Below are 25,857 nucleotides of genomic sequence, written 5' to 3'. Positions count from 1 at the left end.
GTCCGTCTCCCGAAAGGCAATACAAAACTCAGAAACGCTATATGTCACCTCATCTTTTCGTGCGAAAGGCTGTAAATGAAGAGGCGTACGAGCGACACTGGTTAATGTACTCGGAGTCCAAAGGTTCCGTTTACTGTTTCATGTGCAAACTATCTTCCATTTCAAGCAACCCCAGTGCTTTCATCAAGTACGGCTTTTCTGATTGGTAAAGAGCAGAAGAAAAGGTTTGCGCACATGGAAATAGCGTCGAGCATCAGAACTGCGTGGCAGCATGGCTTGCCCCCTCTAACTCGAGAAGCACAATTGACAAGGAGCTGCTTAAGCATCTTGTCACGGAGACAGCTTAATGGACAGAGGTGTTGAAGCGCGTAGCTGTTGTAGTTAAGCTTCTAGCTGAGCGCCACCTAGCGTTTAGGGGCACCGAGAAATGACAATTATATGGGAGCCCTTGAGGCCATTGCCAAGTTTGATCCCTTTCTAGAGAAACACCTCAAACGCTACGGGAACAAAGGAAAAAGTACCCATCTTATCTGTCAAAAACCATTTGTGATGAATTTATCGAGCATATGGCAAATTCTGTGAAGGAAAGTATCGTTGACGAATTGAAACGCGCAAGATACTTCTCTTTAAATGTTGATTCGACTCCAGACCGTACTCACGTTGATCAGCTGTCAGTTGTTTTACGATACTATTTAATTGGGAAAGTGTGCGGACGCTTTCTCGGATTTGTTCCAATCCAATCGCATAGCGACCTGTATCTTTTCGATACCGTGACGACCAATGGCATCTCAATTGATGATTGTAGGGGCCAAGCTTATGATAATGCGAGTAAAATGTCGGGAAAATACAAAGGACTGCAAGCTCAAATCAAACACCTGAACGAATTGGCAGTCTACGTCCCGTGTGCAGGCCATTCACTGAACTTAGTTGGCGCGTGTATCGTTAATAGTTGCTTTGAGGCAGTCAAATTTTTCACTAATTTAGAGGCTGTATGTGTTCTTTGCTCCCTCACCTAAGCGATGGAGGTATCCTTTGGACAGCATGGGCGGAACTGGCCCACAGCTTGTTTTGAAAAATCTCTCTCAGACCAGGTGGTCAAGACACGCAGAGTCATGTAAGGCCATTCTAAAAAATTTCAATCCATTCTTGTGTTGCCTTGAAACTATATGAAAGAACGAGGAAGAAAACGGTGACACTAGGAGCGAAGCGCACTCTCTCCAAGAAAATGGCAAAACTAGACTGCATTCATGGCGATTTTCTGGAGTGAAATCTTGGAGCGCTTTGACAAAACGAGCGTAGCACTTCAGAAACCAGGCCTAGACATTTCAACTGCTGTAGACCTGCTGAGCTCTCTGGAAGGCTTTGTTAATTCTTTGCGACCTCTCTTTGATACCTTCGAAAAGAGAGCACGCACGCTACGTACCAATCGATGTTATCAGGATGAGGGCAAACGCATCGTTTTGAGAAAGCACCCGGACGGAAAAAGCGATGGTGCGCTACAAGGTAGAAAAAAGTTTATCGTAGAGACCTACAATGTTGTACATGACAGTCTAGGCTCTGCTTTGCGAGTGAGAAAGGTTGCCTACACTGAACTCTGCGAAAGCTTCGGATTCTTAAAATTGCTGGCAGAAGTTGGGAGGGAGGCCTCTCTGGCACAGCAGGCTGAGAAGTTAGTGAAAACCTACAAAGATGATTTGTAGCCGGCATTTCCCGCTGAAATTGTTCAGTTTGCGAACCGTTCTATTGCTTTGCGAATGTACTTAAGCATACCAGTGGCAAACTGAGACGGAACTATTGTTTTCCAAGTCGTCACTGATAAAATATCGCCTTCGTTCGAGCCTCCTGGACGGCAAGGTGAACTCGCTTGCTATGATGTCCATTGAAAGTGACCTCCTCCGCGATCTATCGTTCAGACTCTGTATGATTTCGCCAAAGCGAAGGCGCGAAAGATGCCATTTTAAAAGAGGACTGTTTGCGCTATACGTGAATGGTTCAAATAAGCTTGTTGTGTCTCCTCCCAGCCTCCACGTTGCCAATGAAACGCTGTTGACCAGTGTAATTCAAGATATGCAAATCTTCAGATTCAGAAGCATTGGCATCTGAGCTGTGTTGTCTTTTCCACATTCTTGTTCGTCTTGAGTGCACTTAACTTTTCCTTAAAGCTTAGATTTTTCTGAAAACAGAGTGCAGATTAATCACAAAGGTAACATATGTGTTTGTGTTTACAGCAATTTGGTGGAAATAAAATGAAACATGGCATATTTCCAGTAGCGTAGAAGGCGACAAGGGCGGGGGGGGTGTCAGCAGAGGGAAAGGGGGCCTGCATGCGAATAAGGCCAGGGCCCCCATTTTTCTAAATCCGGCCCTGCCACTACCAAAAAGAAGTAACAACACGTAACCCTGTTTCGCACCCCTCCCCACCTCCCCGCGTTTCTCATTTGCGGCAGATTTCCTGAGACTGATTGGGAGGAACATCACATGTCGAAGGACGACCGGAATCACCTCTTGTGACCTCGACTTATCCTCTTTGGAGTCGCCTAGCCCCGCTGCCGCTGTCCCTGAGATATCAGACGTGGCTTCTGCTCAAATGGTGACCAGAGCGAGCGGTCAAGAGAAGAGCTCACGCGAGGTCGGGACAGCGAGCCAGAAAGCGCCTGACGAGCCTCCTACGTTGTCGAGCAGTACCGTGAGTAACTTGGTTTCTTTGCTCGTGAACCACTGCAGGATCTAAGTGGCTCAGGATTTCAGTGGTTTTTCTGTCAATAGTCGTCTAGGATGGCATTCTGTTTTTCACAATGGATGTTTTTCACTGCGGACGTAGCTCCCGTTCCCCGCCGCGGTGGCTCAGTGGTTAGGGCGCTCGACTACTGATCCGGAGTTCCCGGGTTCGAACCCGACCGCGGCGGCTACGTTTTTATGGAGGAAAAACGCTAAGGCGCCCGTGTGCTGTGCGATGTCAGTGCGCGTTACAGATCCCCAGGTGGTCGAAATTATTCCGGAGCCCTCCACTACGGCACCTATTCTTCCTTCTTCTTTCACTCCCTCCTTTACCCTCCCCTTACGGCGCGGTTCAGGTGTCCAGCGATAAATGAGACAGATACTGCGCCATTTCCTTTCCCCCCCAAAACAATTATTATTATTATTAGATTCCGTTGACACGTTACGAGAACTGCGCTAATGGTTGTATTGGTTTTGGTGGAAAGGAAATGGCGCAGTATCCATGTCATATATCGGCGGACACCTGAACCGCGACGTAAGGGAAGGAATGATAGAGGGAGTGAAAGAAGAAAGGAAGAAAGGAGGAAAGAAGAATGGAAGAAAGAGGTGCCTTAGTGGAGGGCTCCGGAATAATTTCGACCACATAGGAATCTTAAACGTACATATCGAACCCGACCGCGGCGGCTATATTTCTATGGAGGCGAAGCGCTAAGGCGCTCATGTGCTGTGCGATGTCAGTGCACGTTGAAGATCCACAGGTGGTCGAAATTCTTCCGGAGATCTCCACTACGGCACCACTTGCTCCCTTTCTTCTTTCACTCCTTACTATATCCCTTCCCTTACGGCGCGGTTCAGGTGTCCGCCGATATGTGAGACATATACTGCGTCATTTCCATTACCCAAAAACCAACTCGATCTTTAACGTGCACTGACATCGCACACCAAACGGGCGCCTTGGCGTTTCGCCTTCACCGAAACGGAGCCGCCGCGGTCGGGTTCGAACCCGGGAACTCCGGATCAGCAGTTGAGCGTCCTAATCACTGAGCCTCCGAGGCCGGCAGAAGAAAAGTAGTAGTAGTAAGTGGTTTTATTAAAATAATAATAAAAAGAAAGGAAAATATTTTTGCTAGCACCGGCATCTGCCATCGATACTGAAGCACCTGAGCTGGGGCGGGAGAAATAAAGGATAGCAGGCAGAATTTAAATGAAATGAAAAAGGTGAGGAGACAGGAAGAGAGGATAAGGGAGATATAATCTACACAAACTATTTACACAATAGGAAATGTGTACAGGTTGCGGGCGTGATTAGTTCATGATGGAGCAATAAAAACACGCGCACAGCACTATGTCGACTACAACCGGACTAGGGCGTCCAGTTGTTAATCGTCCAAGGTACACTCGCGGGGCGTTCAGTCACTGCGTGTAACTTCCTGCCGGACAACAGACGGGACGTCAAGCCCGCCTTTTCGAGGAATGCACAGAGGTTCACCAAGGTTCACTCACGGGGCGCGCACTGCCCTGCGGCCACAACAGCGTCTTGAGATAGTCTGGTAGTATGCCCAGCGCCCTATAGGCCGCAAGCATATCGCGACGAGCATCGGCGAACTCTGCACAGCGAAGGAGCAGGTGTTCTAGTGTTTTCACTGCACCGCATCCGTCACACACATCACTCGTCACGATTCCGTGACGCACCCGTCGTTCCCCGGGCCACACGCAGCCAACGCGCGAGCGGAGGATCATTGCACGTTGTGGCAGCGTAAGCGCGCGGCAGCCGGTGATGCTGTCGATGCGCTCACCTCTTGCGATGCGTGGGTCGGGGTGATGCTTTCGGGGATGATTCTCGATGACCGTACGCACGTCATCCAGTGTAAGGGGCCGATCGCTGGGAGGTAGTTGGTGTGCGGCGGCCGCGAGGTCTTCAGGTTCCGCTTTGCCGGCGATGCCGCAGGTACCGGGCAACCACTGAGCAAGCACGGCGCATCCGCTCTGCTCGAGGCGCTTGGTGCGCGAGCGAATGTCGCGCACTAGTGGGGTACCGCGGCGATTAGTATTGGTCATGAGGAAATTGATTTTCTGCAGGAAACATATCGAGAAAATAAAGTTGAAATACCGTGGGAAAGAATTAAGAGTGCGACAACTGTCGAGGTACAAAAAGTATTAAGGCAAGGTTGTCCTCTATCACCGCTGCTGTTCATGCCCTATATGATAAGTATGGAAAGAAGGCTACAAGGAAGCAATCTAGGCTATAATCTGTCATACAGATTAGGCGCAAAGGTTGCTGAACAACAACTACCGCGTTTAATGTATGCAAATCTTCCTGGCTATCTGCTAACAGTACAACATCGTCCGCAAACTCTGGTTAATTGGTGTGGAGAAGGAGACAGTCTAGGTTTTAGTTTTAGCACAACTAAGTCTGGTGTGATAATTTTTAACGATATAACGGATCAGGAGCTTACAATAAGAGATCATGAAAAAGCCTGAGCGGCTGAATACAAATATCTCGGGGTGTGGGTAAACTAAGGGCAGATATACACGGAAAAGCACGAACATTCCCTCAAAGCGAGCCTCTCATAGCAAAAGAGTGAAGAGATGTCGGGATAATGAAAAATAAGGCATTATGAAGGTACAACAGGTATGAAGTACTTAGAGGTATATGGAACAGAATAATGGTGCCGGGGCTTACTTCATGAAATGCGGTTCTGTGCTTAAGGGAAGAAGTTCAGTCGAGATTAGAAGTAAATCAGACAGCTGTTGGAAGCTTAGTATTAGGTGCCCACGGGAAAACCACAAACGAGGCCGTACAGGGGGATATGGGTTGGACATATTTAGAAGCACGGGAAGCTCAGAGGAAAATACTATACGATGAACGCCTGAGGAAATTGGACGATAACAGGTGGGCAGCTAAGGCATTTAAGTACCTACACTGAGAGATCGTTGACTCACACTGGCGGAAAAGAACTAGGAAGTATCTAACCAGTAAGTATGCCTGACACGAGGACGGAGAAAGAAAGAGGAATATACGATAGGTTAAAAACGCGGAGGGCAAAAATTGGATAAATTCAATGGAAAAGCATAGTGTAGAACTATACCGATACTGGAAACGGCAGATCAGGAAGGAAGCGTTTTATAACTCAAGAGCCAGTGCCCTACTCTTTGAAGCTAGGTCAGGATGTCTTACAACACACAGCTACAAAAAGAAATTTAACGAAGAAGATGACACACGCACTGTCTAGTAAATCAGTTGCAGGTCCTTTCGTGCTCTCGACTTAACATTCAAAAACTTCCTCTCTTCGCCGTTTTTGTTGGCAGTCCTCATGGGAGAGGACTAAACGTGATAATTTATTTCTGCCACGCCACCTCGATGGTTTGGAATGAACAAAGGCGCGTCCAGTGAATGCGGTGTTGTCTTAGAAGGGTGCTTTAAAGACATTTACTTTGGTGTATATTAGTAAATATGAGCATGGAAATTGCAGAAGTCGCCGTTACGCGAGTAACAAAGTGAGTTTACGATACTTTTCCTCTCCGCTTGGCGCGCTTGTAGCGCCATCAGGCGGTGCCCAATAAAACCACTCTCTCCTCCTCCTCGAAATGTACACCACTGCCCCAGCAGATAGCGCACGATGGCAGCGCCTCTCGCTCGCCTAGTTAAGGCGCAGTGAGGCCGTGCGGGGACGCAGGAATCACGCGGTGACCTGCGAACAACGTAACGCAGATCCGGATGGATGGATGGATGGAAGGACGGAAGGTAGGAGCGTCACCTTTGAAACGAGGTGATGGGAGTTGCCGCCATGCTCAGCTTTTTCCCTTTATTTTTCTTTAAATGTGTTGTAAGTTATTAAAATTCGCAATTTAAATACGTCTCCCTACACTTTTAACTTTGTCACTTCTCTGTTTTTGTGAAACGAATCTTCCAATCATTCTTTGCTAATTTCCACCGCAGATTTATTTACATGGCTATTGTTATCTCTAGACCCTATTACCTCAGGAAGCGTGACTGGGCCTGCATCGACATCGGAATGTATACCATCACATTTTAGTAAGAGGTGTTCTATTGTTTCTACAGATTTACCACGCAGCGCACGTGTCATCTTCTTCGTTAAATTAATTTTTAACCAAAATTTTTTAACCAAATTATTTTTAGGCGAATCTTATAGGCGACTAGTGTCAAGGAGAAGGCAATGCTTTCGCATTCTTCCAATGCGGGTAGCTGCAGTGATAGCAAATTTTTTAAGCGAATTCACCACAGTATGAGGGAGACTACTGCAGCGTGCGTGTTGTGTAACAATATACACCACCCGTCAGAAGTTCCCAGGACACAGGTTAATTCTACTCTCAAAACTTTGAGTGTTTAGTAGGTGTCTTACGCCCCACACTATACTGCTTCAAAGTGGACTCTTTAGCCTGAGAATTTTTGATGCACCCTGTAAAACCTCTGTCGGTCCACCGCGGTGGCTCAACGGTTTAGGTTGCTTATCCCAAAGTCGCTCGGAGGTTCCATCCTGGCCACCACGGCTGCATTTTGATGGAGGCTAAATAGAAGAAACGCCAGTGTGCAAAGCGATGACAACCCCAGGTAGTCTAATCCAGAGCTCCCCACTATGGCGTCCCTCATAGCCCATCTATGGCTTCGGGACATTTACAGTTTACTTGTTCCCATTAGAGAAGTACCTGCCATCAGCGTATGGAACAAACTACGCCCCTTGTACGCAGTACAATATATCGGTGACATCGACTGGGAATAAAAATGGGCCTGGAATGCTTATTTGCGGCATATTGGTGATGACTTGTTCAGGAGGTCTAGCGCCACTGATATCAACGTACTGTATTCTATGGCTGAGCTAGATATCATTCCAGTAGCTCTGCTCCACTGACGCAGTAGTTCTGGAACTTTGTAACAATATTAGGAATGACGGGTTAGAATGCTTTTAAAAAATCAGTATTTAGTGAGAAAGAATTGTTTGGCTTTTAATCGTCGTAAGGGCTGTCTCGGTGGAACGACACATTATTAAAGAGGGTTTAAAGTAACGAATCGTATTTTGTCGATTTCTAGTGTATTAGCTCATCAATGCCTTTTATGAATATGATTTGATTTCATCCCATGTTTCTTTTATTCAGCGGTACCTTTGACAGTAGCATTATATCGGCATATACGCTAATAATGTTAACATTCCTTGAGCAATAGACTGCGCTAGTACGTCCACATTCATGGCTTGCGGTTGACGTAGCTGGTGAGCGCTCTTTATCTGTGAGACCACACTGCTACAGGTGTGACGTCTTTAACTAAGACGCCTTCAGATGCCTTCGTTTCGTGTACTCGCGCTGTCACAGCTCCTGCTTCAGCTTCAGAATGTGCTTTCTGCTTTTATGCAGGACGTTGAGAAGGGGTGCCACGCAAGCTTTGCGCGAAGCAAAGAAAATGAGCCGGCGGCTGTGACTGGACTCGGCGGCATGGAGCCTTCGACTCATCCAGCTGCCCCCATCGAACCAGTGCCTAGCGTAGACCGAGGCAACTCGCGGCCAACGAAACCCCAGAGAGCCAAGACATCTCGCCGCCGCAGAGCTAGTCGAGAACCTTCGGAGGATGGTACCACATCTTGTGAGTATGCACCTTCTTATGGCCTTCTCAGCGTCTCATAGCGCCCGTGATCTCCTCCAAAGAAATGTCGACCTCCAAAAAATATCAAGATGCGACTCTTAAGTTTAACGCCGAATAAGCATGCCAATACAGGCTTAAGGTTAGTAGGTGCGTGTGCGCGCGTGTGCGCGCGTGTGTGTGCGCGCGCGCCGGTTGGGCGAAGCGTTTAAAGTAGAACACGTGCGGTAATAGCGTGACAGGGGCAGTGTTGGAAGCGAAACTTCTGCACACGCCCGATGATCAACCAATGACAGCAATATGAAAGATGAGAGTACCTGTCACAAGGTACGCCTGCTCGCTCATCCAGTCACGTGGCCTTCGCCGCCGTCTTCAATTCTTACACGTGCAGGAAGCATGCAGGCTGCGTCACCATTGCGTAGAGCGATCGAGCAGTGTGCACTAATCGTTGAAAACGGAATTCAGACGATAACAACTGACGTTTTAATGAAATGAAGGCCACTCTTGTCAGAAAGTGTGTTTTTGCTGCAATAGCGCAAGTCCGCCTATTACGAACTTCGGATACAAAGAACGCAATCCGCGTGACCACGACGTTAATTTGTACGTTCGAGCGGCTGTATTTTTTTCCACTTGAAATACGTGCTGCTACCTGGCGTGTCATTTGTTATGTTCACATCCAAAAGGTGGGTTTCGTCAAAAGGAATAGTGGCAGAATTAGAAATGCCGAAGAGCTTTGCCAAAGTTACTGTTATGCTGCTTATTAGTCATACAAAACCGTGTAAGACGGTGGGCGAAAAAGCAAGGTTTTTCCCGGATGAGCTTTTGAAGTGTGATGGGGACACAGTCACGCAAAGTTCGCAGTAACTGCCGCGTAGTCTCCTTTGTGACGAGGAAGTTAAAAAGGAAAGTACTTTAACTATCCCGTTCTGGAAAGGCGCCAGGATCAGTCCCGTACTCCCCTTTGTGACGAGAAAGATAAAAAAGAAAGTATTTTAACTATCCCGCTCTGAAAGGACGCCAGGATCACGCTGGCAGAGAAGGGAAGAAGAATGGAACCCAAGGAGAAAAAATTGGAGGACGCTCAAGCTTCGCCTTTAAGAGTGGAACGCGACAGCGCGCTGCAGCACTGCCAGGGAGTACACGGAATGCCATCGCCCGTTCGGCGCGACGCCTTCACCGTACCGCTTTGCTAGGTACGGTGAAACGGACGCGCGGAGCGGCAAACCACGCAGAAGCGCTGCCAGGCCTCTTGCCGAAACGCGTGGGACTCAGGTTGCAGTTGTAGTTCGTCGACACATCGTTCTCGACAAACCCGATGCCCCGAACGCCAGCATGGCTTCCGCGCCGAACGAACGGGCAGCAAGCCGCAAGCTTCGTGGTGAAAGCGCTTTGGATGCGCAGTGCATTGTTCGACGTTCACCGCGTGATTCTTGCGTGCCGCCCCACCGCGCCCGAACTAGACGAGCGGGAGGCGCTGCCGTCGAGCGCTATCTGTTGGGGCAGTGTGGTACATTGCGAGGAGGAGGATTTTTCGTTCACGGCCAACGCCGCCGACGCCGACACCGGCTTTTCTGCGACACGAGCTCCTTAACGCTATCGCGTTAAAAGGGACGGACGGACGGACGGACGGACGGACGGACGGACGGACGGACGGACGGACGGATGGATGGACGGACGGACGGACGGATGGATGGACGGACGGATGGATGGACGGACGGATGGATGGATGGATGGATGGATGGATGGATGGATGGATGGATGGATGGACGGACGGATGGATGGATGGATGGATGGATGGATGGATGGATGGACGGACGGACGGATGGACGTACGGACGGAAACTTTTTTCAACAAGAGAATCCGAGGCCCGCAGGCATCCTGGGTCTCCGCATGACCCCACCGACAGTCTAGACTTTCGTGTGGTGTTGGTCCATGACGTATGCGGCCCGGCTGATCGCGATCTTCTGCATGGCGAGGTACGCGGACCATAGTGTGGTCTCCCTGTCCTCCCAGGTTCGGAGAGGCACCGGACCGGCGAGGCCAGGGGAGGCCGGGCATGATAAGAGTAAGTGGGTAATAGTGGCCTTGGGTGGGAGCATAAAATGCATATGGGGGTACCGGCACAAATTTAGGATTGGCTGGTGTAGGTAACGTTCGCGCCTGCAGGCCACGCCAAACTGACATTTCTCTGGTAGTGAGGGATGGGTGGGGTGGCGGGTAGATTAGGCGCTCAGCGCGGGATATTGCGGTGACATCAGCAAAGGAGTGCATAAACTCCTTCGTGAAATCCCCTACTATGTCCGCCTGTGGCCGGTTTATAGACCTTCAGGCTAAGAAGTCGGCAGCCTAGTTGCCGAGATTTCCCGAGTGCGCAGGTACGGAGATGAGCTCAGCGCGTCGGATGAGGTGTCGGGTGGACATGTGCAGCAGGCATTGCTCGGTAGGATGAACCCTGCCCATACCAAAAATTTCTAATGACGGTTTTTGAGTCACTAATATTGTGACGGGCGTCTGTGTATGCCAGAGCAATGGCTATAGCGGTGTCCTCGGCTTCCTCAGAGGTGGTGCCTGAAGGAAGCTCGAAAGTTAGGGGTGTTATGTGTGGGTTGTGGACAACCGCAGTGGCTCCGTGCTCATCGCAGGCGGCATCCGCCCAAATAGCATCCGGCTCATCCCCGTATCATTTGAGCAGCTCTGCCGCGTGCGCCTTCCTGCGACCTTGGTCATGGTGGGGGTTTATGTTCCTAGGTAATGGTGTGGCATATATTAAAGTGTGAATGTGGGTGGGGAGAGTTCTTATTGATGGGTTGTTTACAGGGATAGTGATGCCTAGCTGACTGAGTATGCGTCGTCCGGTAGCTGTAGCGGATAGTCTATTATGAAACCAAGAGTTGTACGAAAACTCTTCTGGTCGGGGTGAATCAGTAAACTTGACATTGAAGACGCCGACGATTGTAGACGCACAGTCTATTATAATGTGCTTGTAAGTTGGCCCGCGAAGGTTATGTGCGGTGTTATGGTCTCCGAGTTCGAGCATTTTTTCGTTTCTAGTGTTTTTTTGGTAACTTAAGTGCTACATTTGTTGCTTGCCGAATCAAGCAGTCTGTTTGCTGGACCTCACTGGTTGTCAGTTTCAGGTATGGCGTAGCATAAAAAATTCGGCTGAGGGCATAGGCGTGCACTACGCGAAGGGTGTCCGCCTCTCTCAGACCATGTGCGCGTCCACCCACCCTTTTAATGAGTTGCGTGGTGGCTGCGATGGCCTTTTTCAGTCGCTTAATTGTGCCTCGGTTTTTCTATCCCGTTGAAAGTACAGTCCTAGAATGCGTATTTTATGGACCTGGGGTACCTGTCTGCCCTGAATTCGGATTTCTATGGGGGTTTGGTAATTCTGTACCTTAGGACGTATGACGAGAAATTTTGATTATTCTGGCCAGCACGGTAGTCCGATTCTTGACGTTAGTTTAGCAAGGGTATCTGCTGCCGTTTGTAGCGTGGTTCAGCTGCATAGCACCACGCTCGCAACATGACTCTGCAACGTAGAACTGCGTCCTCAGTTACGCTATCCAAAGATGAATGGCGAAATGTGCGAAACTGCGCTGCTTTATCCACTTGCTTTGTAATTTTTTGATTCCTGCATTAGAAGCAAGCCGAAAAAGGGAGCGGATATATCGGATGTGCTCTAAGCCTTACTGTCTCATAATTCACACTTGTAAATAAGCCTAATCGTCGGTCTTACGTGGTGGCAACAAGACTAGGGGTGCACAAATTACGTCGTTGTGCGGTTGGAGTTCATATGTCAACATAATGGTGGACCAGTGATTTCAGCTGCTGTATAATTGTATTTCGCTGTGGGGTGTGCCACCAAAACCTCACCCACATGTACGTATATCAGTTAATGAAACGAAAACAAAAACTGCTGTGCTTCTGAGGCGCTCCTTCTATTTATGTATAATTGATAGTACTAACCAATATAAAAAACCAAATTTAGATTATGGTCCATAAAAATCCTTTCAAATTATAGAGCAAATTTTACTTTCTGCCTCACTCAGGAAATACAGCTGTGTGTGTGTGTTTAATTTTGAAGCTGTGGCCTCTGCAGAGGTGGATGGAGGGAGGGCAGCACGGTCTACAAGCGGGCGGCCAGTACGCAGCGCTGCTATTGGGAAGAACTACAAGGAGCCAGACATTGGAAAGTGAGCGGCTACACTTGCTGTTTAGAAGCTACGTTATACTGAAAAGGCGACTGATGACTGTGTTCTTAAATTGGGTTGGGGTTTTTTGTGCTATGAGAACGAAATTTTACGTCGTAGTCTAAGATAAAAAGAAGCAACGCCAACGTGTTGTGCAAATTTCTTGGTAACTGCCGGCCATTCATTTTTTTTATTTTACAAATCCAAGTGAAGTGCATTAGGAAGAGGCACAGTTTTGGTAGTTTAGGCCCGTCCGTAGAGGAGCTACGAAAGGATGCCGGAACCTTGCACCTCCCACTGTGTAGCAGAAGTTATGACACTGAAGTGACGGCATGAGTGGTTTGCTCGAGAGCGCTCGCTGATTCTGTCACCATGCGTTCGCAAAATGCACTTCATCGAGAACCGATTTAGAATAACAAAACAACGAACAACCCTCGAAAAATTACATAATCAACTCATTTGCTACATCTGCGCCAGTGGAAGTTTTGTCGCATTTCGCGTTAATTACTTTGTCACTTTGTCATAATGTAGTGTATCGTATGTTCTTTTTTTCGTTTTCTGCAGGAAGCTTCGGCGACCATGACTCCGGGAAAATTATTGGACAAATCGACACCGATTTTTTAGAATACTCACATCCCACCTTGCATTATCTGATTACTGGACCCAAAGCATTCATGCTAGTGCATGATGCCCTCTTTATGCCTTATATTATTTTAATTAGCCACATTAGGAGCGCACAGGATTCCAAATAGAGTTGATGCGCAATTCTTCATTATTTCGCATTTCCTATTCAATTTTTGCCAATTTTACATTTTCTATCATTGCGTTCTTTCCATTAGCGAACTGCATTTTGGCATGCCAATCCTGCTTTTGCTTCTGGTGGCTCTTTTAACGTTCTTAGTGCTTTATGATGTTTTATTATCTTTTAATTGCTTAATTGTTACATTTTACTTTCTTTTAATGTTTAAGTACCGTCGAGAGTACCATCATGCTCCCATGATTATGCCACCCACAATCGTTCAATAAAGTGATTGGAAAAATTTCTTTATCATAACTGTCTCCCAAAACAGTTCTCAATACCTTGCATCTCTAAGGGCCACATGAAATGCAGCTGCAAGTCAAACTGTGTAAAAGAGGCGATAACCGACACCGAAGAGGAATTTTACAGCAGTTCCGCGTCTCCAAGCGCAGAGACCGCGTTGCAGATGTATGCCTGAGCACACAAACCTATTAGGTTGCTTTCGTGCAAGATCAGGCGAACGCGACATACCATCGCCGCATAACGTGCACCGCGGAAGGACTCGCGGTTGTGTCGCAGCTGTGCAACTGAGCGTGTTTTCTTTAGCTCGTCTTTCAGCAACTAAATCGTTCAGGAGCGAGTAGAGACGAACGTATAGATAGTATCGAACTCGAAGTGGATCACAAAATAATGCGATATCGATAAATCTATATAAAGAGGTGGTAATATGGATAGAAGGATAGAAGGGATAACACATTGCACCCACGCGTGTGACGCGTCCTTGCAACGACGTGCTGCCCGGGCAGAGCAACGCTCGCTTAGCGTTGCCGGGTCTAACTTGCTTCGCACCGAAGCCGCTGCGGACGGTGCCTAGGAACTAATCATTGGCTATAATAAGATGTCTGATCCTGTAACCAGTAGAATTGAAATAGAGCAATCGTCCATGAAAATTAAGGCACGGCTGGCTTCCGCAACGCCTTCGGCAGTGAAGCGCGCCAAGCCAGAGCTGCCGCTGGCTTTACCGCGAGCCTAACACCACCCTCAATCACGCGGTAGTTGTGAGCATGGCGTACGCATTCACCAAACCCATTCACAGCTTTCGAAGAAGCACCTGCAAGAGTTGCCCCAAATTGAATCTGTCCGCGTCTTAGTGCTGGCCTTAGTATAAATGAAGGCCTAACCAAGAGGCTACAAAACCATTGCTGATCACTTCATCTTGGTGCCGCGGAAGACCCCTTCTGGCATGCTTGACTGTCCGGTCTCATCATCGCCTTCTCCATTCTGTTCTCGTTCGAGGGTCACATTTTCGGTTTCTATGCCTCGAAGAAATTTCTCGATTATGCTTTTCATTTCTATACACCGCAGTTAGAAAAGATTTTCACAGCGCGTTGTTGTGCACTACACAACAGCGGGGACAAACATATAGTAAATTTTAATATATAATGTTCTGAAGTAATTTCAAATCATAGCTAAAGGCAGCTGTATTAAGCGTTATCGGAGAGCAAAAGTAAATTTTGTTATCAGGACACGGAAGAAGGCGGGGAGTCGGATGCGTGGCCACTATGACAGCGGCTAGAAATTAACCACTCTTACCCGAGCAAAGTCTTTGGGAGAGAAAATATATAGTCCAGTGACAAAAATGACGAAGCACTAACTTGCAAACAGCGTGTACATGAAGATACCTGTCCCTTGTTTTGTTCCTAATTTTTAGTTGAAAGAAGCATGTTAGAACAGGCCATGCATATCAAAGGCAGTGTTACTCTGAAGCTCGTGCGAAATGAAGCCTGGGGCAAAAACACTGTTTACACGAAGTGACATATTTTTTTCTAAAATAAACGACGTGATATACAGTGACACTGATTACCTAAAGTGGCTTCGTCTGTCGGCGCTCACCAATTTGGCTTGAAATTAGAGTTCTGGCTCACTCAAGAGCGCACGAATACTCACGACCGCACATCATAGCATGCTGTAGCGGTAAAAGTTGCAAAAAAAAATACAACACGAAAGCCTACTGTAGCCGGGAGGCCAGAAAGCAGAGCGGACAGTGCGCCCAGCATCAGCGTCCCATCGTAGGCACCCGGGGGGCATGAACAATGCTGCGGCTTGCCGAGTGACGCGAGGGCTCCAACACGCACTACGACGCCAACCTCTGTCCAATTTGCAAATGCGCCTTCAAACGAACCCCGCTGTTAGAAAGGCATTTACCCTCGCGGGGAAAATTGGAAGAAAGGGCGCAAAGACTTGCGTTCTCAGCGTTCATTTTTTTTTTATTTACAGCTCCAACTCGTTTCAACCACGCGTTTCGTCAAGTGCTGGGGTGGACCTTGCCTGCTGCGAGCTGTTTTCTTTTTTCTTTTCTTTTTTTAGCACCACCAAATGCTGCAACTACGATCATGCGTAGACATCAGCGTTTCCCATTGGTCGCGACAAGAGATTCAGCGGCTCTCATTTGCCTCATCGCGATCATCGGTCTTACATCCATATTCAATTTTTATACTGTCTTTCATTGCTCCCTACCATGCAGTGAACGGACACGTGCTTGATCTGTGAGGTGTTTCCATAGCATGGGCATTCAATTCCACATGTCCGGGCGGCATATCCGTCGTCACACGCTGCTCACGCACAATTTTTTCCCTTCTACACGGCCTCTTCTGGAAGGAAACTCATTATGAACGGCTTCGCATCACGAGCACAATGTGATTCTTCGTGCCTAGTATACCCACTTAGGCCAACGAGCACTCATGCACTGCGAATGCCACGTTTTGACCTTTTCTGTAGGAAGAGCTGGTTCAAATTTATTCTTCGACGAGCAGTACAAGCACGGGAGGCGGGGAAGGAACAAGAAACAGCGGCTGTTCCAGCCTTCGCGCCACGTGTTTATGGTTTCTAGGAACTGGATTCATAGGTTTTATGTCTGCTACACCTGCTTCTATTGCCTCTCATTTACCCTACTCGCCGACGCGTCCACCGGGAATTATGCACCTGACAAGGAGAGGGGGAGACTGAGCGACAAACAACTCATCACGAATGAGGCAAAGAAGAGTCACGAGCGAAGGAAGCGTTGCTCACGCACGAACAATAGACTTAGGGAAGCCACGTATGGCGCTCCCATGCAGTGTGTCCCGGCTGCTACTTGACGTTGCGTTACGTTGAGTACTCCTGTTGGGGCAGAAGGCTATCTCGTGGTGAAACCGTGAGTGGTTCACTCGGCAATGCCAGATACAACCTATTTTCGCCTCATGCGCCCGGGCTGTGGTGTGTCTCGGGAACTGGGGTCGGATGAAAAAGTTTAATGGTGGCATTGTACTGTTTTCTTTTAATTTCCTCTATTTTGTATGTGCTTCTATGCTGTACTTAGAGTACGCCTTTGGAATTTTTTGCCATTTGATGAGATTCTAGTAGAAATATAACAATGGCCACTATTGTCGGCACCTATCGTATCAGATGTCTAAGTACTTTCTTTAATAGCGTAAAACCAATGCCTCAGGAAGCAGTGAAACCATTAGTGTGGTATCAATAAATGGTGGACATTACCCTGCTGCACCTTGTGGCAGAGCATTTACTGACCAAGTGAACGCATTTGACCGAGAGAACAGTCATGTATATCTCCATGCTCTCATTTGTTGAAGCGACACTGTGGACCACTCCATCCAATTACTGTTCTGGATAGAACTGATTCTCTTGCTCTTTCCAGCCATGTTGGCGTTCGACCGGCCGCAAAAGAGGCGTTTACGCTTAGAGAGCTGGGATTTAAATTCTGCCCGCCAGGAGGTCCAAACTAATAACGTCCCAAGAAATGTAGCTGCCGCCGTTTTGACGTGAATGGCACTATCGCCTTTTTTAGCGATAGCTACATTACGGTATCATTTCGAGCCTTCATCGTGGCGGCGCCACCAAACTGTGGCTGCGCCGCAACGCTGTCACGTGGTAGGTCACGTGGTGCGGAGCGGATGCCGGCGGCGCGACGGCGTGGCGGATCACGTGGTTCGTCATGTGGTCGGTCACGTGGCCAGCCACGTGGTGCGGAGCAGCTGCTGCTGCTGGCGGCGCGGCGCGCCGGTGAAACCGAGCTGCAACAGCTGTGCGCATGCGCCGTGTCAAGTGGCATGAAGATGAAGGAATGCCCAGCGAAATAAAGCGGCGAAAAAGTGACTTTGCAATTCAACTGAGCAAGTTCCACCCAGCCAGCTGTAGCTATCGCGTCACTCCAGGTTTAACCAGAACCAAACCACCACCAATGTTTTTGTTGTTACGTTCCTTGAATGCTAGTCAGACGCAAGGGCGACCAGGACAGAGCACACAGATCACAGGGAGCACCGAACAAAGCGCAGACACCACCCAGGCACTTCCTCTGCGTGTCTACCCACGGATTATCTGTTGCAATATTGGCCGAAGGCGTCAAGTTGTTCCTTCGTGTGGGCTGGCAATAGCAGCATGGACGTCATCCTCATCGCCATCAGCCACATTGCTAGGATTCTTCAGAGGATGACAACATAGTGTTACGAAAGGAGCGGGCATGAGGCCGAGACGGGAGGGAGGGGGGGGGGGCGTTGATCGGCGGAGCACTGTCTTGAAACGTACGTTGTGGAGGAGGGGGAGCCCAGAGAGCAACCTACGAGAGGCAGATGGGCAACCAAGGTCACGTGACCTTGCGGCGTCATCACAACCTTCCCACAGGAAATTGAGGACCTCTCCCCAATAATCGCTGGACCTTAAATACATAAGCCCATGGTACTTACCCTTCGTGGTAGCACAGTGGCTACGGTGTTCCGCGACTGTGTTGGGCAGGATGCACGGGCTAGTAACCCGGCCTCGGAGGCTGTTACCCAGGTTGGAGAACGGGTACGAAAACGCCCGTGTACTAAGCAGGCACACGTAAAGGAACAATTTCCGTAGAACTACCCTACGGAAATAGAGCATTCATAGTAGTTTCCCGGCGCTTTCGCGGGAAAGCTTTCGCTTTCCCGGCGAAATTAGGTCTGCTTGTTAGATCGCATGAAGAACACATTTTTTGCTGCTGCCGGCACTCAGTGTAAACGGGTTACCAACTACCAAACCCACCGCGGCAATGCGATGCCAGCAGCGGAGTTCTGACTTTGACATTTTTTTACGTAGCACCAGTTCCTCGCATGCAGTGCGCTCTGTGACTTGAACCACACGTCTTTCCGAAAGCAGTAGCGTGAAAAAAGTACGACTAGAACTATGGCTGGTATGGAAAAAACAAGCGCTCACACGTAGCCGACTTGAACGTAGAACGAGGAAAAAAAGTAGCCAAGAACTTGAAAACAACGCAGATAAAAGGCGAGCAGCCGCACGCAACGAAGTCACGAGGTGACGAGATATGCCGGCTAAGGTCGCCACTAACCGGCAGCCGGCGACAAGCAAGCCGCAGAATAGTCAAGGTGGACGGCATAAAAGCCGCTGGCCGCTACTGTGAGAAAACGCGAACACACATATTTTATTAAAAAAAGCGTAGTCCTTTCCAACCAAATCTACGCAGGCAAAATATGTTTAGAAGTAATTAAAATATATATAAAATCGTTAAAACTTACAAATATGTAGCCGCTTATTTCTCTTATATTGTGTTTGTCGGCACACTTTATTTTGGCGGTGGTAGCTGTCGTGCGCTTTGAAAGAACATTCCAAACGTCCGTTTGAGTGCGGCGTTTTAATATCCATTCCCGAATAGAAATATTACAGCATAGGAAAACAAAAATATCGACCACACCCTTCGTTGTAGCAGGGAAGAAAACTGAACCAGTTAGCGAAGTACAGAAGACAAAGACATACGATCATTGCCTTCGTCTTTTCCGTATTCTTCCCACGAGGGTGCGCTGCTGATGTCCTGCGGTGGGCGTACTCCATTGGCGTCTTCATTTCTTTTTCTGCGAGTGATCAGTGAAGTAGCAGCTACGATGGCGTCAGCAGGAGCTTCCCGTCTGGTAAGCTCAGCTTAGTTTCTCGATCTGTTGGCAGATTCTGCTTGCTGTACTTCCTTGCACTACGCAGATAGTGAGAAAGTGACGTTTTAAGCTCTGCAGCTAGGCCCTTGGTTTTTACCAATTTCGTCAGTTTAGCATTCCGCGAAGCCATGTATTTACTCTTTCCTTTCACACCGGTTTTGCGCTACAACGCCTTGGCGCCAGTCGCCCGGTTTTGCAGTAGAAAGTAGCTATGTTTACTATATTTCGCAGCTGGCGTCGCGGCCAATCTATCTGCGCAATGTTCCGCTTTCTAAGCTGTAAGAGGCTTTGAGTGCTGTGAAGCGCCCATGTTTATTCAGCATATGTAATGCAGTGAGCGTCACGTTAAGCAAGAATAAATGTGGCCATTGTTTCCAATTTTCGGAACTAGCCAGAAGAAAGGTCATCTTGTGAAATGTTTTGTATGCTTTTTCATCCCTAGAGCAGTCCTTGCAAGAACGGTACTCGATTGTAATGAAAACGGAATGTACTGTACTTTTCACTAGCCAGACGAGGATTGGTCCGTTTAATGCCACTATGACGGGTACTCTTTAACCGCTGCTGGCGACGAAATCACTGTTGTGTAAGTTGTCAGTGTCCTAGGTCATAAAAATATGCTGCGCATTACACACAACACTGCGTATCTAAATACAAGTGGTCTTGTTTTGGGGCATGATGTCGCAGTCGACAGACAACTGACATACCACATTTGGGAAAGAGCGCAGGCAAATAGGACGAGATGGTCGTAGTGAATTGGTTGAATGAGCTTAATATACCCGGACATTTTTCAAAAATTGGATTTTTGAGGCAAAATAATGGCTTTTGCGGCATGGTACTGCCAGGGTTGGCGAGCATCAGAAAACCTATGAAACATGTTAACTAGTAAGATGGCTAAATAATTCTTAATAATTAACTTTTTGACTATTAGAGTTAGGCGTCTAGCTGTAATTAGAGATTTTTAGGTGGGCGTTAGTAACCGCCATATCAGTTTTTGGAATTTCGAGAACCCGATTATCCTCGCCGCTGCGGCCCGATAAATTTTGGCAGCTTCGTATGAAATTACATGCGCTTTCGAAAGCTTGCAGGCAATGCAACCCCTCCAGCTTACGTAAGTAGTCGAAAATGCTAAATTTTGTCGAGCCACAGCGGCGAGGGTAATCGCGTTTTCGAAATTACAAGAACTGATATGGCGGTTACTAACGGGCCCCGCCGCGGTGGCTCAGTGGTTAGGGCGCTCGGCTACTGATCCGGCTGCGTTTTTATGGAGGCAAAACGCTAAGGCGCCCGTGTGCTGTGCGATGGCAGCGCATGTTAGATCCCCAGGTGGTCGAAATTTTTCCGGAGCCCTCCACTACGGCACCTCTTTCTTCCTTTCTTCTTTCACGCCGTCCTTTATCCCTTCCCTTACGGCGTGGTTCAGGTGTTCAACGATATATTGTTATTAATTATTAACGGTCGGGTACAAAGCTCTAATTGGTACTAGACGCCTAACTCTAATAGTTCAAAACTTAATGAAATTAGTTAACCATCTTACTAGATAAAATTCTTCACCAGTTTTCTGACGTCCGCCAATTCTGGCAATACCGTGCCGCAAAGGTCATTTTTGCCTAAAAAATCCTATTTTTCAAGATTATACTTAGTCTTCCTTGTCACATCCGGTATAGGCAAACTGCGTATGTGATAAGCTGTCACTGTTGTCTTCTGCATCGGTGAACCCCTAATCGGCAGCTTTTTATTCGCAGGCCCCAAATCAAGCTCTTGGTGTTCTGTATGAAAACATGAAAAGTGCTTACCTGCGATGATATTTCAACTTTAGGAAATGGATTTTGAATTTCGTGCGATATGGAACGCTGTCATTTTAGAATTATTTACCAAGGTTAGGGGACTAACTTGGACAGCGGCTTACGAAAGCAAGGTTATGAGGACGGGAAACGATTGCCTACGAAGTTAACTTTATTGCTACGCTTTTTTATTCTATATTTGGTAAGCAACACATCCCAGAATAGATAGCAGTCAACAAAAATAAACAAATATGAGGTATTTGTCGATTGGTAAATACAAAGTTGCGGAGGAGGGGGGGAATTTGAAAGGAAGGGGAGTTGGGCGAGCTTATGGGCGGGGCCCTCATTCCAGGGCTCCACTGGCTTGAGCTGCCCTGCGAACCTTTTGTATGAGGGCCCGTTGGTCCTCCAGGTTATCGCTGGTAAGCAGCTCCTCCCACCGGTCAACAGATGTGTTTTGCGTCTGTAGAGTGTTTGGTTCGGCCCCACATCCCCAAGAAATGTGAAAGAGTGTAGGGCGGGCCAGGCACCAGGGACTGGTGTCGGAGTATAATGTTGGCCCGGGTTCGAACCCGACCGCGGCGGCTGCGTTTTTATGGTGGAAAAACGCTAAGGCGCCCGTGTGCTGTGCGATGTCAGTGCACGTTAAAGATCCCCAGGTAGTTTAAATTATTCCGGAGCCCTCCACTACGGCACCTCTCTCTTTCTTTCTTCTTTCACTCCATCCTTTACCATTCCCTTAAGGCGCGGCTCAGGTGTCCAACGATATATGAGACAGATACTGCGCCATTTCCTTTCCCCCCAAAACCAATTATTATAATTATAATGTTGGGTGTATGAGGTGTAGTTTATGGAGGTTTGGAAATGTGTTCGTCTGGATCTGCCGCCAACAGACGGCATCTGGGGTGTCTAATTTCCTATGAGTTGGAGGGAATTGTCTCCTTTCAAGACGCTGAAACTCGAGGCGTTCGTTATACCTGTTATGTAGAGGGGTAAAAGCGGGCACGGTTTGTGGCCCCGCTCGGTCGATGTTGCCTCGAGCTAGAGCATGTGCCCTCTCATTTCCCTCCAGCCCCTCGTGAACTGGGGTGCAGGTGATTTGGTGGTGCTTTGCGAGGGGTGCAGTGCCCATGAGCCGACTGACGTGCTTGGGAGCACGGTCTCTCGGGAAGATTTGACACGCGTGTTGCGAGCCTGTGATCATATGAGCGCTTTGGCCTTGGGGCTCATAATGCCTAATGGCAATGGCCACGGCGGTGGTCTACGCGGCCGCTGGGGTTTCGACTTTTACAGAAGCAGTGAATAGAGTGGAGAAGTGGTGGTCCACTGCCGCCACTGCTTACTTGTCATGGTCCGGGTATGCTGCGGCGTCAACATAAACCACGTTCGGGGAATTGGCAAGGCGTCGGCGTAGGTAGGATACTCGAGCTCGTCGTCTGCCTGTGTGAACGTCTTTAAGCATATGATTCGGTATCGGGGCCACGCTGATGTATTTCCTTTGTTGTTTTTCTAGAGAGGATTGAGCATCTAGTGCGCGGATGTCCGCAACTGTGCCTACTCGGCGTAGGATAGCTCGTCCAGCTTGGGTGGTCTGAAGTCTTGGTGTTTGAGATGCACGAATGGCTGCTGGTAGTTCCGCAAGGATGTTTAACCTCCCTAGAGCGGTCAGACGCTCCGTCGAGGTGTTTTTAGGAAGCTTAAGGGCCGTCTTGCATACATCCCTAATGATGATGTCAATTTGCTGATCCTCTTTGTTAGCGCGTGAAAGGATAGTCCGTATGTGATTCGGCCAAGTACCAGCGCTTGCACCAGCCGAAGAGTGTCTTCTCGCATTCCTTTGGCGATGCTTGGTAATGCGGCTGATCATGCGAGCTATCTGGTTTGCGGTGGTTGTGAGAGTCTGGATGGTGTGGGTAGCACGGAGGTTGCTCTGTATCCAAAGACTAAGAATGCGGGTCAGGTTAACTTCCCCGATGGCTTGACCATAGATCGTGAGGTTGATGGGACCTGGAGGGACGTATCTCAGACCATGTACTCGTATGACCTCCGATTTCTTCGGAGCGCAGTGGAGGCCGCTTTCCGTGGCGAAGTCCTCGACGATCCGGGCTGCTGATTGTAGGGTGATTTTTTTTTGGCCCAGGGAACCCTTTATGGCCCATTTAGTTATATCAACCGCGCATATGGTGAAACCGACATTTGGAAGTGCTTTCATTGCCCGCGATAGCCTGAGCATAGGAATGTTAGTAATCTTGAAAAGCAGGGGAGAAATAATAGCTCCTTGAGGTGTGCCTTTGTGTGGCCTATCTTAGACGTCGGAGCGGATTTGTCCGATTCCTATTGTGGCCGTGCGGCCCGTCAGGAGCGCACGCACGTAAGCAAATACCTTTTCTCCGCCGTTAGTCATTTATGGCTTGAAGGATCGCCTCGTGGGATATGTTGTGGAAGGCGCCCTTTAAATCTAAGGCCAAGAGATGTTCTTGACCTCTGGAGATGTTGGTACGCACTTCTCTCAGGAGCAGGAAGGCGTCTTGGGCCGAAAGCCCTGGCCTGAACCAAACCATAGTAGGGGGAAGAGGTCATTGTCTTCAATATCGTTTTGAGGTGGGTGTAGATGACTCGTTTGTAGAGATTTCCAAAACATGATGTTAGGGAGCTGTGCCGGAGGGAATCAAGTGATGGCCGCTTGCCGGGCTTGGGAAGGGTGATAATTTCGGCATGACGCCAATCCTGAGATACAATACCCTTCTCCTAGAGTTCATCATTGAAGTAGTCAGTGATGGCTTTGATATGTGCATGACTCGGGTTACAAATAATCGCGTTTGTGATTTTATGCGCGCCAGGAGCTGTTTTGCGCTGCGATGCACGGGCTGCGGCTTGCACATCGGCTATAGTTATCGGGGCCTCTAGTGTAGGGTTTGGAAGGCCGTTGTAGGTGATTGGACAAGGTGGTATTGGAGTAAGTTGCGGAAAGTCCCCACCTTCAAAAGCGAATTTCTTCACAAGGCATCCGCCACCTTTCTTCACTGTCACAACACAATTTACGCTTACGCATTCGCGCTACACTCGTAACTGTCCTGTGATTTTTTTCTCGAACTTTTGCTGCATAGAACGGAAAAGTGACAGCTATAGTACGAGCCATAAAGAGCCTTCAACATACTCGTCTCACTTCCGAGCCAGGTTTCATGTTTTAACAAAACTTTGGATCATTTCAATGTACTTTGCAGGTGAAGTACAACGTCCGCTGGGGCAACAGGAGCAACCAGAGTTCCATCATCAATGCATCGGATGTAATGGGTGAGGGTTCCCTCGCCCGCTGGTTTGCTTGGCAGGGTTTCAATTGTTCGCCTGTAGTGATTCTTGCTGCCTTGCATGGAAAGAGAGAAACTAGGAAGTGCATACCATTACCTAGCCGGCGTTCACAGGACAACACGAGGTGAAATCGATTATTTGCTACTTGCTACTCGAGCTGGAACAAAGGCGATCGTGGCCGCCTTTTATCTCTCTTGGGCTTTTCGGTGCTCCGAACGTGCTGCCAGACAGCTTTAAAGACTGAGCGCGCAAGAGGTACTGCTTTAATTTCATGCTTACGTAGCCAAGATATTTGTTTACCGCTAAGTTCAGGCGCTAGATCATGGATGTCACTGCGAAGTTCGAGCAGGTCAGGCGTACTGAAAGAGGTCGCGGTGATAAATTTTGCAATTTCTTAGGTGCACTTCGCTATTGAAGAGGCACATTTACCAGAAGTCGTGGTTTTACGCGTTTTGAGTCAACGTCTTTATCTTTCCTTTGAAACTGTTGTGTATTCATTTCTTTCCTCTTTGAAGGGAGAAGGGCGTAGGCTCCCTTCAAGAGCGCCTTGTCAAATTGTGGCTGAATGCGGCCTTGCGATTTCAGAGTTCGCTTGTCATGCCAGAGATGCGGGGCTCGATTTTCAGTGCTGTGGCGTACCCATCGGCAGCACAAGCTTAAAAAACGGCCTTTGGTCACATTACCCTCCCTTGAGATAAAATCTATCTGTAAGGGACTGAGATTAGTCTTATGCGGTGAAGGTCATTGCTACTCTGTTTAGTGTTCTGAAGATTATGTCAATGACCCATTTTCAAGTTTTTCACTATAAAGAATCCAAGCACCGACCAACTGTAAGGGGAAAGCTTGTACTCACTATCACTGGGGGTCAGACCCTGCACTTCGCTCATGCGAGGCACTCTCAAACGACTAGCTCAAATGCCTGTTCTCAGATGGACTTCTTCAGCGTCTACTTCCTTAGCTCTGGATGCAGTTTCCAGTGGATAAAAACCGAAAGGAGCGACCTTGAAGTAAAGGGATTACCTAAAGTTTGATACTTCAGCAGAAGCTTTGCTGTTCTGCGAAGTGCAGCCCATCTAGTGGGAAACATGCCGAAAACTTTGTGCGCATTGCGAAAGTTCAATGTAATTTGAACACACCTTGCTGGACTAGGCGTGGGATCTGGTTACACCCAAAATAAAAAAAATGGTACGGCTTCAACGTAGGTAATTCGGGTAGGACGTGGGAAAGCACATAAGGCAACACCGCTTCAAAGGTAACCGCATGCATGGTCTTATCGTCAGCCGCTATCAGCAGCCGCACGCCGGGGAGGAGGGGGCGGAGTGGAGTGCCGGTTCCGCGCGTTGATGGAGGAGCTGCGCAAGGCCTCCGATGCTGGCGCTACGTCGAAGGTCAAAGCTTGAGGCTGCACACATAGCCCGGATTTTTCAGCTTCGCCTATGAGGTAGTGCTGTTGTAACAAAAAGGGTGACATGCTTGATATTTCGCCTTTCCCTAAACAGCCACGTACAAGAAGAGAGTGCGCGCTGTTCTTTGGAAGAAGGAGAACTTGGCACGAGCTGTG

General features: G+C 48.4%; 1 long non-coding RNA gene across 1 annotated transcript; it reads left to right on the top strand.

Annotated features, from left to right (window-relative positions):
- The first annotated feature begins 19,138 nt into the window (after window positions 1-19,138).
- LOC144123422 (uncharacterized) lies at window positions 19,139-25,854 on the top strand. Its single transcript, XR_013313092.1, has 3 exons — window positions 19,139-19,185; window positions 24,212-24,281; window positions 25,796-25,854. It is a non-coding gene; the product is annotated as an uncharacterized LOC144123422 (long non-coding RNA).
- Window positions 25,855-25,857: the final 3 nt, after the last annotated feature.

Source organism: Amblyomma americanum, chromosome 3 (genome assembly GCF_052857255.1).
Source record: "Amblyomma americanum isolate KBUSLIRL-KWMA chromosome 3, ASM5285725v1, whole genome shotgun sequence".
Taxonomy (NCBI): domain Eukaryota; kingdom Metazoa; phylum Arthropoda; class Arachnida; order Ixodida; family Ixodidae; genus Amblyomma; species Amblyomma americanum.
This window is presented reverse-complemented; position numbering and strand designations above follow the sequence as displayed.